General features: G+C 43.2%; 2 protein-coding genes across 13 annotated transcripts in view; one reads left to right on the top strand and one right to left on the bottom strand.

Moving 5' to 3' along the window:
- CDH18 (cadherin 18) overlaps positions 1–16,297 on the bottom strand; it is an 896,981-nt gene that overhangs the window by 820,425 nt on the left and 60,259 nt on the right. The window lies entirely within an intron of this gene.
- LOC128322537 (uncharacterized) overlaps positions 1–16,297 on the top strand; it is a 184,862-nt gene that overhangs the window by 30,893 nt on the left and 137,672 nt on the right. The window lies entirely within an intron of this gene.

The following is a 16,297-nucleotide window of genomic DNA, read 5'->3' on the forward strand; positions in this document are numbered from 1 at the left end:
CTTGGTTCACTACAAGCATGAGTTTATAGAATAGCAGGTAAAGTGGCCCTTCAGGATCTGGCACTTAGTTCCTGGATGTAAGAAAAGTTATCTCTATCGTTTCTCGGGTTTTAGCTTTTAATTAATTAATATTTATTTATTTATTTATTTAGTACATTTCTATACCGCCCCATACAAAAAAATCCCAGGGCAGTTCACAATCTGAAAACCGTTAAAACATTAACACGATTATAGCAATTTAAAAATCCAAATAAAAACTCTAAAAATTCTAAACTAAAAGTTGATAACTTAATTTCAATTTTTTTAAAAATTGTAATTTTAAATGCGGTTTTAGCCTCGTCTTTTAAAAAGTTGTTTAACTTAGAAATAGGCTGCTGGACTAGATAGGCCTTTGGGCCTGATCCAGCAGAGTTGTTCTTATGTTCATTGTATCTATTTTATTTTATTAATGTTGTGAGCTGCCCTGAGCAGTAGTGTACCGGGGGGGGGGAGGGATATATATATATTTTAAGTAAATAAAATAAACAAACATGATAAACTAAGGCAGAAATGTAAGCTGCTCATTAAGGGTCACCTAGGAAGCCTGTAATGGGATGAACCTCTTCCTTGATCAAAGTTAGCACTTTAATTACATTCACAGCCAACTTGCTGCTTTCATCTCTCCGACTCAAACAATGCCCTCTAGTAAGTACCCCTTCCCCCCACTTTTACTTTATCAGTCTGAAAGGTCTTACAAACAAGAAGGTGGTGTGGATCTATTTTGCTCTGTTACTAAAACCTCAATCTCTCAACATAACTGTACTTATTTAGTAAGTTAATTAAAATAATAGAGCTGAACTCCAGTCCCTATGAAATAGTCTCTGGGAGCAAGCACAGCCACTGCTGAATTCACAACCCAGTTGGGATTCCATGGAAATGCGCATTATGTGGCCAGGAGCTCCACATGGTAGCTTTACACTTAGCCACTACAATGTGCACCACTGCAACAGCATAAACAGTCTGTCTAAACAGCAATCTTTTTGTCTAAAATTCTCTGCTACTAGCAAGGTGGCAGCAGTTCAAACACTTGGCACCTTCACTTAGTCCTGGCCTGGTTATAAGCCTCCAGACAGTCCTGTACCCCTTTAAAGGAAATCATGTTGGAGCTGCCAAATGTTTGAGGTTGGCTAAAAATGAGTCACCTTAAGTGGTGCAGTGGAGAAATGCTTGACTAACAAGCAGAAGATTGCCAGTTCTAATCCCCGCTGGTACTGTATCGGGCAGCAGCGATATAGGAAGATGCTGAAAGGCATCATCTCAATCTGTGTGAGAGGAGGCAATGGTAAACCCCTCCTGTATTCTACCAACAGAAAACCACAGGGCTCTGTGGGCACCAGGAGTCAAAATCAACTTGACGACACACTTTACCTTACCTAATATGTCAATATGCCACCTAATGGTGCAGTGGGGAAGTAACTTGCCTAGGGAGTAAGAGGTTGCTGGTTCTAATCTCTGCTGGTATGTTTCTCAGACTATGGGAAACACCTATATCGGGCAGCAGCGATATAGGAAGATGCTGAAAGGCATCTCATACTGCATGGGAGATGGCAATGGTAAACTCCTCCTGTAGTCTACCAAAGAAAGCCACATGGCTCTGTGGTCGCCAGGAGTCGACACCGACTCGACGGCACAACAACTATATCAATATGAATCTTATGCTTACTGAATATAGTCCAGTTTAGACTAGGAGAGTTTTTATTTCAGAATCAGCTCATTGGTAGTGATCTCTGTAGTCAAATTATAACTGGTTTGATTCAGTCCTGAGAATCAGTACTTTATTTCTGTTTCAGTTATTAAAATTTCAATTATAAAACACTAGGGATGTGCATGTCAAGCCAGTTTGACATCAAACCAGTTCGGTTCAACAGTTTGGGGTTGAACTGATTAACCAAAACCTATCAAACTTTCGGCCATGTGCCAATGCACACACAAGTCTGCACATGTATCCATTAGGAAAGCAATTGGAACCATCAGTGTAGATTTTTCTGAAGTTAACAGCATGTTTAGAAAGAGACCTTCACATGCGCTGTTGCTTGGGGCAGGGTGGGTGGGAATTGTTCCCTGGGAAATAGATTACAATAAGTTGGTTTGATAAGCTGAGCTGTATCATTTCAAGCCCATGAGGGGGGGAGGGCTGTGGTTGCATGTCTCCCCCCACTCCCAGTGCTGTCTTGCTACCACTTAATCATGCTGTGGCCAGTTTGCCTGAAGCACTCCTTGATTTGCAGCTGAAATGCTCCTTAAAAGTAGTATAGTAGTGGGGCTCAACAGCACTTTCAAGCAAGTAAAAATGGATGGGTCTGGGGAAACACATCTCTCTTGCCTTTATGTATGAGATAATGATTAATTTAAAATAGCATTTTGTCCACATGTTGACAAGGGGTTCAGACACTGGTGGCAGCCAGACAGACGTGTGGCAATAGGGAGTGAAGGGTGTGTGGCAGAACATAGACTGCTGATGCCGGGGGGGGGGGACTGCACTGTATCCTCCTGCTGCCAATGGGCATGTGGCCTGCAGCCTTGGCAGGCTCTGCCAGCCAGCTGGTTGCCCACCTGCCGCTACCAGCCAGTCTGGCTTCCTTTGCTGTCCACAACACAGTCTAATGACACCATCACACTGGCTCATCATGATGCAGTAATGCCATTAGAACACGTCACGGCTGGCAAAGGGGAGCCAGGATGGGTGGTCAGCTGGCACACGAATAGCAAGAGTGGGGTGAATGGCATAAGCAGTAACTGGTGGCAGTTGCCCCAAATCCCATCCTGGGGCCACCCTCAACATTGCTACACTACTGATGGGAGGAGACATGTGGGCCCATGCTGTTCTTCCATGCATTTGAAAGGGCCAGTAGATGCATTGTCTGAACTGGTTAAACTGATTAAAAGCAGTTGATACAAAGTATGGTTTCCTTGACTCGACTGAACTCTGTTGAGGTGTATTATGATACGGATTCTATAATATTTATGTGTATGTTGTAGTTGGACTGATGCATGGGACCACCATGGTAACATTATAGGTGGCTGCAATACTAACGTAGTTTAGCCCTGACTATTTATTAGGAATGTGCACAGAACCGGTTCTGTGCACTCCCAGGAGGGTGGGAGGAGATTGCTTTAAGGCGTGGGGAAGGTGTACTTCTCCCCTCCGCCACATTTCCCCCGCCAGCGCTCCTGTCAAAATCACTTGCACTGGTCGGCTGTATGCCCTCTTGCCGCCCGGGTCAGTGTAATACCGGAAGTGGCCAGCGCACATGTGTGCATCATGCACGTACATGCACGCTGGCCACTTCTGGTATTACACTGACTGGGGCGAAAAGAGGGTATACAACCGCCCTACACCAGCAATTTTGACAGCAGTGCTGGCAGGGGAAACATGGCGGGGGAGGTAAGGACACCCTCCCCACACCTTAAAGTAACCCCCTCCCCACCTCCAAACTGGCTCAAACACTGGGCTTTCGAACCAGTTTGGTGGTATGTGAATAGACCACCAAATGGGTTTGTGCACACCTCTACTATTTATAGCCTAACAGAATGGGTTAGCTAGCTGTGCCAAATGGTAGGAAAACCTTTTTTCTTCCTTTCTCACTGTGTTCTCTGCAGGAGATTATTCAGGGCACATTGTTGAAGCTGGTGATTAGGCAGGGACAGGATGAAGAACCTTTCTCACAGCTGTCAGCCCACTGCGCTCGACAGAGCTTTCAAACAAATGAATATGGATGGCTTTTTCCCTAACGCATCTCTCTCCCCCAATGTATGAAGGTACACAAGAAGGTGACTAACATTAATAGAAATAACCTCTTGCTTGGTTCAAAGAGCATGCTCTCTCTTTAAAAATAGGACAGAAAACGTCTTCTGCTGCAAAGATGTCTGTCCAAATCTTTTCTATTCCTCCAGTAAAATACACAGTCTTAGACTGCCTGTCATAGCCTTTTTTAACAAGAAAAAAGAATGTCACAATTGTGGTCTGCAGCTTTAGTAAAAGTAGAATGGGCTGGTTAAAACAATGAGGCACCATCCAAACAAACGTTTGCATTTTTAGGTCCCATAGACTTCAGTGGGAGAAATCTGATCATGTGCTTAATTCTCCTCTTTGAAATTAATAGGAAGTGTTCTATTTTCAGGATGATACTGGGACCATGGGTGAACTCAAATCTTTACTTTAAAGGGTATGCTTTTTAACACAGGGTCCCTGAGGACAAGGGTGTTAATGTGTAACTTTGTAAGAGTATGGGCCAAACTGTGTAAGAGTATGGGTTGTTGTTGTTGTTGTCGTTGTTTTATTGCAATCCATTACAAGCCACCTTAAGGACCATTTGATCAAAAGGCATGATGTACATCCGATAGATAGATAGACAGCTGAAGTATCTGGAAGGGCCGCAGTGGAATACACTGCTTTATTGACCAGGCAAATGTAGAGAGTCAAGTTCCTAGCATGTATACCAGCATGGCCAACCCAGAGCTCCATACTGCCAATCAACTGAAGGAGCAGATGCAGGGCAATCCATCCCTATTCCCTTCTGTAACTTATGTTGGTTCTGAGTCCTGAGCAAACAGCATTCGCCTTGCTAGATTGTTCTCATGACTGAAATGGGGAGGGTTGGTGGGGAGGCGGGCTCCTATCTGTCTCCCTGCACATGATCAACCCTCCCCATTACGCTTTGCTGCTCATATGGCACACACACAGCAGATCCAAAGGAGGAAATCCTCCGGCATCCTGCAATGCACCGCACCAGGCGGTCTAAATGTGCACATGACTGGGGACTGGGTTAGAAGGGTGTGTTCATGCCCTTCTACCTCAGTAATAGCTCGGGGGGAAAACTCAGGATGCCCAGCGTGGCAGCACTGGAATCGGGCCCAATCCCGGAGCTGCACATGAGCAGCCCTACCCAGGTCTCTAGGTCTCACTTCCTACCACTGATATTCTTTGGTTATATTATATCCATAGTGCGTGCCTTTCTGAAATCTGGTGAAAACATTTTAAATGTATTCTGGGAATACATTTTAAAGACATTGGATATTGGAAAGCAACTTTCTAATCACCACCAAATGCTTAGATGAGAGAATGATATTTCATAGGAACACAATGCTGGGGATTCCATTTGCATCAAAATCTACTTCATCAGACATATTCTTTGACACATCTTCTGTAAATCATGATAGTTTTCATGAGAGAGATACTAATAGGAATGCAGAATGAGCCTGCCAGAAACTCCCTCCACTGACTTTCAAGGAAACACAGTGGATCAATACAGCTGTTGCTCTTGGGTGGTTGAACAGGAAAAGAATGGGTGCTTGTACTTGCAGAACATTTTCGTAATTTCCCCAGTGCTATGGACCATGATCCAAAGGAATGATACATATGACCTAGGGTCAGTATTGCACACGGCCAGAGGTTCATTTGCTGCTTTTGCTGGTGAGCAATTTCCATTGCCAAAAAAAAGTGTCATGACCCCAGGAACCTCCTCTCAAATGGGGAATGAGGTGAAACGTTGAGCATATGAGACAAAGAACCTATGATCCAAACCCCTATGCTAGTGACAGCTGGTGGTTCCTGGGACTTGCGGGGGGGGGGGGAGTGCTAGGCAGGGCAGTTGATGGTTGGAGCCACAGGTGGTGAAAGGTGGAGCCAATTGTGGGCAGCTGTGGAGGTGGAGCCAGGGACTAAGCAGATGCTTTAGCAATAACTGGCAAAGAATAAATTTGTAACCAACAAGTGGGATGAAAACACACACACACACTGCAGTTGCTCATCATCAGAGATACAGAGAAATATGGAAAGCATCTGTTGCTTTTTAGTGCTCAACAGTAGTGTATAGATTTGTATATAACAACAGGATCAAAGACAAGCAACACACACACAAACACACATGCATGCGCACGTGCACACACACACAAACACAAACACACACACAACTGTACAAGCCACAAGCTAAGCATAGACCAGCTACAAAAGGCTGCTTCTGTGGAGAGTAAATGCATTCTGAAGTCACCAGGGCAGCTCTGTCTGCCTGATTATTTCAAAAATGAACACTACTAATAAACAAAAACAACCAGAAAGAACTCTGAGCTAGAGTGGTACAGTGGTTAGTGTGGTGGACTAGACTGGGGAAATCCAAGTTCAAATCTCCATTCAACCATGAAAAATCACTGAGTGACTCTGGGACAGTCACTTATCACTCAGTATAATCTACCTCATAAATTTAACCATGTTCACCTCTCTGGGCTTCTTGGAGGAAGCACTGGCTTATTTATTTATTTAATTGATTTCTATACTGCCCTTCCAGAAATGGCTCAGGACAGTTTGCATTAAAACACAAAATAATTAAAATCAATTCACAGTTGAGTACAGACTATAAAACACCATAAAACAATCAACAATTAAAAATTCAAAACAGTTTAAAACCCTGGAAAACCAAGTTACAACAAGTTAAAAACAATTACAACAATTTTAAAAACCATTGAAGGCCAGGCCAAACAGATAGGTCTTGAGGGCTCTCATGAAGGCCAATAATGCATTCAAATTATGGATTCCTGCAGGGAGTGCATTCCACAGCTCAGGAGCAGCTACAGAGAAGGCCCGCCTCTGAGTCACCACCAGACTGGAGATGGACCTCCTCAGATGACCTTAATGTGCAGTGGGGATTGTGCAGAAGAAGGCATTCTGTAAGGTAACCTGGACCTAAGCCGTTCACGACTTTAATGGTAATAACCAGCACTTTGTATTTTGTCCAGAAACATATCAGTAGCCAGTGCAACTGTTTCAAAACAGGCATAGTATGTTCTTTCCGGGTTGCCCCAGAGACCAATCTCACTGCTGCATTTTGAACGAACTGAAGTTTCTGAACTATGTACAAAAGCAGCCCCATGTAGAACACATTGCAGTAGTCAAGCCTGGAGGTTATGAGCTGATGCACCACTGTTTTGAAGTTGTCTACTTCAAGGAATGGATGCAGCTGTCGAATCAGCTGAAGCTGACAGAAAGCACTCCTGGCCATAGCCTCCACCTGAGATACTAGGGTGAGGCTTGTGTCCAGGAGTACTCCCACGCTGTGTCCCTGCTCCTTCTGGGGGAGTGTAACCTCATCCAGTGCAGGAAGATATAACACATCCCTCAAATTCTGAGCACCTACAATGAGCACCTCCGTCTTGCTTGGATTCAGTTTCCATTTGTTATCCCTCATCCAGCCAATTACTGCTTGTAGGCAGGCATTTAGGGGATGAATGCCATTTCCTGATGATGCAGATGAAAAGAAGAAGTAGATTTGGGTGTCAACAGCATACTGATAACACCAGCACCAAACCACCTGATGACCACACCCAGCGGTTTCATGTAGATATTAAAAAGCATTGGTGACAGGTTGGAGCCCTGAGGGACTCCATATAACAGCTCTCGTTTTGAGGAGCAACTGTCATCAAGCTCCACCATTTGGAATCTACCCGAGAGATAGGAGTGGAACCACAGCAAAGCAGTGCCCCATATTCCCAACTCCCCAGGTGGTTGAGGAGGATACCATGGTCGATGGTATCAAATGCCACTGAGAGATCCAGAAGAACCAGTAGAATCATACTCCCTCTGTCGATTCCCTGGTAAAGGTCATCCATCAGGCCGACCAAAGCTGTCTCAACCCCATAGCCAGTTCTAACGCCAGTTTGAAATGGGTCTAGATAATCTATACATGTAAAAGTAAATAAATCTATATAAGTCACAGGAAAAGCAGAGACCAGCTACAAAAGTAGAGAAGAAATTCTTTCTGAAGTTACAAGGGCAGCTCTGCCTGACTATTCAAAAAATGCGTACATACATAATAGAAAAACAGGTTTTTCTATTATGCTTGCTGCAGCTATGAACCATCTCCTGTATCTTAAAGAACCATGAGAAGCAAAGATGCATGGGTACACCCTCTCCATGCCTGCTGAACAGCTGGGTGCCACTCTCTGCCCAGCATGTAGCCCATCCTAGCAAGCAACAAATTTTTTTTATAGAGATCACTTTCTTGATCCTTGCCCAATGAACTATAATTCCAAGTGGACATATTAATGTTACAGATACTGGCCACAATTCATAGAAAAACCTGGTTAGCTCTCTGCATAGCAAATGGATTTTTAAAAATTATCTTCCTTCCAAAAGAATCCATTCCTTCTCTACATACACCACACCTACATGGAAAACCTCTTTTGCAATTATTTGAAAAGCAGTTTGGACTCAGAAATCTATGCATATGCCCTAAAGGAACTTTCTGGCTTCTTATGGCAGTTTTAATCAAATTAGTCAAGTCATACAGTTTGCTGTTCCTTCCAGTGTTTTATGGCATTTCATTTTGGGAATGGGCCATAATGCTTTGCATATCGATTAGAGAGCAAGGAAGATAAAGCAGAGGTTACATTCCTCCGCTCTAACAAACACAAAGAAGCCAGCAAAAATCAGACTTATCAACAGCCAACCTGCCTGCCTGCTCTCTAACCAGATTGGTTGGAATCTTCTGATTTAATTCTTCTGAGTAGTGTTTTATAGCTGCTTCCCTCATACACACAAGGGCAACTTAAGTAGATTTAACTAAAGGTTTATTCATCAACAACTCCATTCTCTCCTTCCCTTTTCCTTTTGACTCCTCCCTTACACTCTCTACAAGATCTCCTTTGGGACAAATGTGCAAACAAACAAACTGCAATTTGTTTTTACTGAATAGAATACTAGAAGTAGTTAAAAGAAAAAGACTTCCCCACCCTCTGGAAACTCTGATTGTCTGCCTGTCAATCAGCATGATGCCTTCTGATTGGTTTTCAGGGCATTTTAATCTGCACCCACCTCCTGAAAACAAAGGTAAGCCTTGTAATTGGCTCCTGCCTCATTAATATTCAAATCTGAACAACTCTGCATGTTCCTATTGGTGTCTGCAACATTCTAGTACCATAGCCCTACCTACAGTACATGAACACTGGGGCCAGGCTGCAGGCAGGGAAGAGGAACAGACCAGGTGGCAGTCAGAGAAATGGTCACAGAAGTCATACAGAGGAGGTAAAATGGCTGACAAATATTTTCAGGTATTTTCAATTGGGTGCTGCCCACTCTGCCCTCAGGTAAAAGCCACCATTGCCCCATGCCACACTTCCACTTCGGTCCCTGAGGAGACCAGTCTTAGCAGACACCTCCCAGCATCACCAGAGCCAGCACTTAAGAAATAGGGCAAAGCCCCATTAAGAAACAGAGCCTTTCCTAAAGAAGTGGTGCCAATGTACTCTGCCTAGGCAGCAGCTCTAAAACCAGCAACCTGCTGAAGGAAGCTGCTGGAACATCGTTTCTTCTATGGTGCAGTGCCTAGCTTTTGTTTCCCTGCTCAGCCCTCTCAGAAGTTCTAAAGTGCCCTGGGAGCCTTACAAGGTCTGTTAGTGCTCCTGGATCCCTTCCTTGGTGGAGACCCTGACTCAGCCTGGACCTGGATAAAATGCCAATTTTCTAAGTGTAGTTGTTTGCCTCTTTGTCAGCAGACAGTGCTGTAGCAGAACAGGAAGTGAAGCTATAGCTATATGAAAGGTTTCCCCCTGTGCATAAATGTAAGTTTTTAAAAAACTGTAGTCATGGCATGCAGATGGCTGCATCGTAAAGGTACTCCTTGTAGATTGGTCCAGCTCATGTTACTAATGGTAGCTTTTAGGAATCTTTTCTGTGGTCTTCCAAGTCATCTCAGATACAGATATACACAAAAGCAGGTGAGACCTGTCATTGACCATGCAAAGTCATTTTGCACAGATTACACTTATAGGAATTAAGAACAAACATGAATGTCAAAAAGGTAACATCTATCAAGTAAAGCTATAATTATTCTTTCCATAACTAATTTGAATGATTTTGTGATTTTTGAAATTTTTATTCCAGTAAAAATGACAGTCGAATAGGTGACTTGATTTTAATTCTGTTAGCAAATATTTTTATGAACTCTAATCATAATAGCCAAATTAATTACTTAAACCTTTCACCCAACATATTCCAGTCTAAAAAGTAGTACATTCCACTAATTTAAGTGGCAGGACTGTGTAAGCAGATTTTGGTGTCTGTAGGTAATACAGACTGGAGGTAATACAAACCGCCTTGGGGTTTTCTTTTAACGAAAGGCTGTATAGAAATGTAAAAATAAATAAATAAAAATAAATAAATAAAGAAGTATGACTTAATTCTGCACAAATCCAAACAAGCTCTTCTAAATATATAATAGATATGACATCTTGAAAGTTAGAGCAAATTAAGGAAAATGTGTTAAAGAAAAGTTCACACACACACACACACACACACACACACACACAATCTCATCCACTGATTTCTTGTCACTTCCCCTTCTGCCTCTGCCACCAAAGCAGGTGCACTAGAAAACTCTATTGGCTGGCTGTTCTGTGGATAATTGCAGGTAATTATTTGGCAGAATCAGAATAACCAGAATCTTCCCACTCCTTTATAGTGAGTCTGAACACTAGTAGACAACAGAGGAGGGAAAAGGCATGATAAATTAATACAATTTTATGTGAGAGAATAGAGTGCAACTCCTCGCCCACCCTCAAGATTAAATCCACAGAATGTATTACATAATTAGCCATCCGAAGCTGACATAGGGAGGCAAGAGTCTCGGAATTTGTTCTGAAGCAAGCTTCCTGTGTGGTGAAATCATCATGCTCCTTCCTCTCCAATGGGCATGCTGCCAAAGGCTTTAAAGGATCATTAGGCAAACTTTTTAAAGTGTTGGGAAAATTGAATGTAACAGTTATGGGCACACACTGAGATGGGAAATCCCACAGATGCAGCACTGTGTGTTAAAACTTGGGCCCAGTGGAAGTAAACAAACACAAAATGCAATGTGCTGCTATGCCTTGAAATGCAACTGAACTGACATGATCTAAAGAAAAGCGATCCCTCCTAATGGAGTTGTCTGTTGCTTCCAGCCTTGCAGAGAATACCTAACATATGGGGATGCCAAATCACACCAACATGGTCCCATCAGCTAGTTCATCCGTTAAAATCAAGCAAACAATGAAATATTAAAACTTCTTGTGGTGCTTTCATGATTTAGATGAACATTTGGGAATGAGCAAATTAATTAATTACATGGCAGTCCTGAATATATTTACTTGGATGCAAGTTTATTTGTTTTAATGGTATTTATTTGCATTCAAGCAAGATTTGATGCACAGGACTCTCACTTGCCCTGAGAATGATGCGGGCTGTCTTCAGGACATGGTGCATACTGTATGTGGTGTAAAATTCCTTGTTTCACCATGTGCTCCGTTCTGTTCAGAGCATGATCGGCTGAGTGGATATATTGACTGAAGTGGAGCAGCACCTCTGTTCTTCAGTCATGAGCCAAAGTCATACACTTCTCAACAAGAGGGCATGGTGAATTCATTGTATACTCAGGGTCAACGATAGTTCCAATGATAGTTTTTCACTATGAGACTTCCCTTGTCACCAGCACCAGTAGGCAAAAACACGTGTGGCCCACACTTCCTCCCTCTAGGGATTTCTGGATTTGATTTAGCATTTTTCTGAACAGGCAAGTGCTGAACCCAGACACAGTTTCTTCCTGTGGTTTGGCCACCCAGGGAGGGAACTCTGAGGGAGTGGGTGGAGAAGAAGACACAGAAGACTGTAGAGAGAGGGGGAATTTTCTGAAAATGGGATAGAGGCATCCTTTTTGAGCAGAACACCACTCAAGTGGTCCCCTCCCAATTTTCAGGAATTGCCTCCTCTGTCCCAGCCTATCCCCTTCCTGAGCATTCCCTGCCTCTTGGAAGAGGCTTTTCAGGAGGTGTAGGAACCTGCCAGGGCAAGACGGGGGTAAGGAAGTTGCTATTTGTGAGCCTTCATAGGATACAACCCCATTTTCTAAACAACCTCACCAATGACTGAATTTGATTTATGATGATTACTATACTGTTTATTAATACAGCACTGTTTGCAAAGTATATCACAATAATATCCATAGTAATGATAATAATATAATTGATTGATTGATTGATTTATGTTGCCGATCAGAATCTTAGATAGTGACTTCCCCATTGTGGAACTTGAACTTAAGTCTCCTAGCTCTAGAGAATCCCACCAGCTATCTAATGGAAATGTATAGAGCTAGTTTACACATGCATGTATAGCACTTGGTTTCTCACCATTTGCTTACTCAGTATGATAATTCACAGATGAATGCCTGAAAGAACTTTATTGAAAATTGCTATGTGTTTGAAGTAATGTGAAAGTTCTATCTGTGATTCACACATACAAGTTACCAAGCAGAAGAGGGATTGGCTGAGTGGATGAGGAATATAATGAATGCCTCCTTTTGAGAGGGAAAAGTAAACACTCAGTTAAAGAAAGTGGACATAAGACCACTTCTGGGGGGGAAATCTGCATTGTCCTCCACCATATTAGATAGATCCGAGTTCACCTCAAATTTACCATTTCTGAACAAGGTGTTCAATCATGTGGTAGTAGCCCAGATCCAGGGGCTCCTGGATGGAACCTATTATCCAGTCTCATGTTGGCTTTTTGCTCAGAAACATAACTGGTCACCCTGACTGATTATCTCTGCTGAAAATTAGGCAAGGGAAGTTGGTTCTGCTGAACCTATCAATGGAGTTTGATTCCATCAGTGATGGTATGCCTGGGCTGTCTTGCTGGGATGGGGACTGGAGGCATTGTTTTATGATGGTTCCAGTTTTTCCCAGTATGTGGTGCTAGCAGGTTTCTGTTTGATACTGTGGCCTTTAGCATCCAGTTCTACAAAGTTCAATCTTGTCCCCTTGCTCTTTGGCTGGAGGTTTTGGGTGTGCATGCATATGTCAGATATGCATGAGCATAGCATGCAGGAGTGCGCAGGCATGCCTGATACTTCTGACCAAAGAGGAGGAAGGGGCAGCAGAGAGGTACACTGCAGCCCCGAAGGCTTTTACCAAAACTGAGCGCTGGCAGGGAGAAAGCATGAGACACTACCCCCCTCAAGCCACCCCCGCACAGTCCGGTGCACATCCCTAGTTAGAGTGTGGCCTGATTTATATCCGGGGTAAAAAAAATTCCACTATTTGTGTAGGTCTTTTGGGACAACTTTGAGTTCACAGTAAAGCCTCCCACTAAACTCACGGTAAATCCCACCGTGTGTAAAAGTCCCATACGAACTGCCTAGAGCCATCTGAGTAAGTATAAAAATTTGATAAATAAATAAAATAAATGTAGAGGGCTGGTTTAGATGAACCATCCCCACAAAGCAACTGGCTAAAAGTGTCCCAGAGCAGGGAAGACATGTGCAGTCATGGTGGGCATACATCCTTATTTTGTGTGTTAGGGTTACCAAACAAAGTATTGTCCAAACCAGTCCATAACTGACAGGATGACATCATGATGTTCTGCCCTGCCCTTAAAGCGAGACCCCCTCGCCTTTGAACCTCGAACCCACCTAGTGTTCGAACCTGTTCAGAGGCCCATAAAAGGGCCCCAAACGGGTTCGTGCACATCCCTAACTCTAATGTGATGTGAAAAATCCAAATTGTGCGTTATTTCCTCTCCGATAACTTGCAGGGACTTTGGGATAAATCTGGCAAATATATGAACGCAGTCACCCCCTCCATTCCAGAGCAGATACGAGTTAAAGGGCTTTAAAAGCTCTGTATGAAAAACTTCCTGATTAAGGAAAGGTGTTCTGACATGCTGGCATGCCAGGAGTGGGGGGGAAATGTGTGCACATGTGCTAGGGCCAGCAGAAAACTTATTCTCCAAATTGACCCATTGCAATTCCTGATTAACAGGATTAATCATGTGACTGTTATTGGCAATCATTTGTAAAAATTGTGCCAGATTGAACAAAAACTTGCTTGAATGTTTTTTTGATTCCCAGGTAGGAGTCAAGGAAACCTTCATAACAGATTTTAATACTCTAGAATCTTACTAGAATATTTTTAGCTTCTCTTGAAATTATTCAGAGGTTTTGCCTAAGGAAGAACCTCCAAATTCATTTCACATTTTATGTTAGGGGAACTTTTGGTGGCAGTTCTGCACATTAGGAGGTATACAAGAAAAAACAAACCAAATATTTGCTGTTTCTATTTGTTTCCATGTGTAAGAATCTTGTTTTTTATCTGTGTCTGTTTGTGAGACAAGTGTTCATATGATTATGAAAACAACCCATTTTCATTGACTAATTTGTCTGTTTTCAGTGGGGGAACCACCCACATTTAGCTTACCTAAAAAGCCCAAAAAACAAAATCTCTCAAACTTACAATTATATGAGGATCTAAGGAAATTGGGGTCAGGTGGAGTCAGACTGCGAGAAAATCAAAATGCTCAGTTCCCAAACAGATCCAGAGAAACAATGCTGGAAGGAATTAAAATGATCCTAAGTGGAAATGAAACTACTTGGGTTTTTTTGGTTTCTTGTTTTTGCACAAAGCAAAAATCTGCAAGTGCCAAGCAGACTCAGAAAAAGAGTCTTAGAATTAAAAGGCAAAACTGAACTGAATATACAAGACTTTTTTGTGTTTTGCAGAAAAACCCTTTAAAAAAAGAAAAAAAAAGAAAACACAAATCCTGATACCCATCTTTCCCCAATCCCCACCCTCACCACAGAAAATAAAGAGAGTATGTGTCATCTTTGTAATTTGTTTCTGAACATCCTTCCTCTATCAAGCCCTGTCACATTCTTGGACACTGGCTACAATTTGTCTAAATTCAAGACTGGACAAGTATACACTGGCCTGGCTAAGGTAATTGTTCTAATATGGATTTAATGTTGGTTACTGACATTAATGTGATTGTGTGAACCCACACCAAGGTGGGAATCTCACAGATTCATCTGGGTCCACAAACCACCTTGGCATAGTTCACACAACTGGGCTAATGTTGGTAACCCACATCAAACCTAGATTTGAATGATTGTGTGAATCAGGCCACTTTAAATTCCACACACCCCCTCCCCCCCAAAAAAAAATCTATAGTAGCTGAAGGGCTCAAAATCAAGGGGGGGAAGCAGACCAAAGGCATGAAGCAGAAATGGATTGTTGCTCCCTTATGTCTGGTTCATTGCTACTGCACTCAGCTTGGGACAAATGCTGAATAAAAGGTAATGGGTTCTACTTGTCATGTTTTAATTTGGTTCTGTAGCAAATGCATGCCCTTATAAATCATTAATATGTGCAGAATGAAATTGTGTTATCTAATGGGAATATAGCATCTTCCCAGGCATGAAAACTTGTACAATGAGAGTTCAGGAGGGGAAAAAACAAAACAAAACAAAAACCTCTGCATCAGAAGCTCAGTCTCAAGGGAAGACCAGAGGGCTGCACACAACTGACTAATGAATATTCAATTAATTATTGCTCAGAAAACTTGATCACACAAAAAGGCACCAAGAGCTGTCTTCAGGGTACTAGACAAGAGAAAGGGCTTACAAATAGTTGCTAAGCAACGGGGGGGGGGGGGACTGGGTCTGAATAACCTGAGCCAACGAGGCACTATACATGATCAGTGTGTAGAGCCAGGAGGGGTTTGGAGGGGAGAGGGGGCCAAGCCCGCTCTCCCCACACACAAGCAGTAGTTGAGCCCTGGGCAGCTGCATTGGCTGCCCACAAAATAACTGGTTCCATCATTGAGCCGGTTAGGGCTGCAGGGATCAGGGGCCATCAGGCCCCTGGAAGACCCAGAATGCCCTGTGTGAGTGCATGGGGCATTCTGGGGAGACCCCCGAGGCTGGGAGGCTTGTTGTAGCCTCCCGATTGGGGTTCTCTTTGTGAGTCATCACAGCAACTCATGATCAAGTAAATGGGGTTAGCTGAGTGCTCACTTCACTAACCTCATTTAAGGGGAGGGCTACTTTGGCCATTCTCCGATGGGGGTAAACTGGGCTGGGCTTCCTTAGCCTGGTTTCCCCCCATCATGAGAATAGCCTGTATACTGGGCCCACTGGGGCAAAGGAGCCTGGCCTAGGCCACAGGGTGATCGGAAATCAAGGCAGGGGGATGGATATACAGTAAGGCTAAAGCTGAAGCCAAGAAGAGTTAGAGAAGGGAACTGTTGCACACCAAAGAATAAGCTCCAGCTGACAGGCTTATAGTATATACGATTAAGAAGCTCCTCCCCTTCCTGGAGCTTCAGAATGACATCAGTGCTTGAGTTGGCTCCCTCTCCTCACAAGTAAGCTCAATGAGAGAGAGGCGTCAGGTTGCCAAGTAAGCACTCTTGGTGCAGAAGTTCTGCCCTAGCCCTGCACTTGGGTATGACTGATGGATTCCT

This window comes from Hemicordylus capensis, chromosome 4, assembly GCF_027244095.1.
Source record: "Hemicordylus capensis ecotype Gifberg chromosome 4, rHemCap1.1.pri, whole genome shotgun sequence".
Lineage (NCBI taxonomy): Eukaryota > Metazoa > Chordata > Lepidosauria > Squamata > Cordylidae > Hemicordylus > Hemicordylus capensis.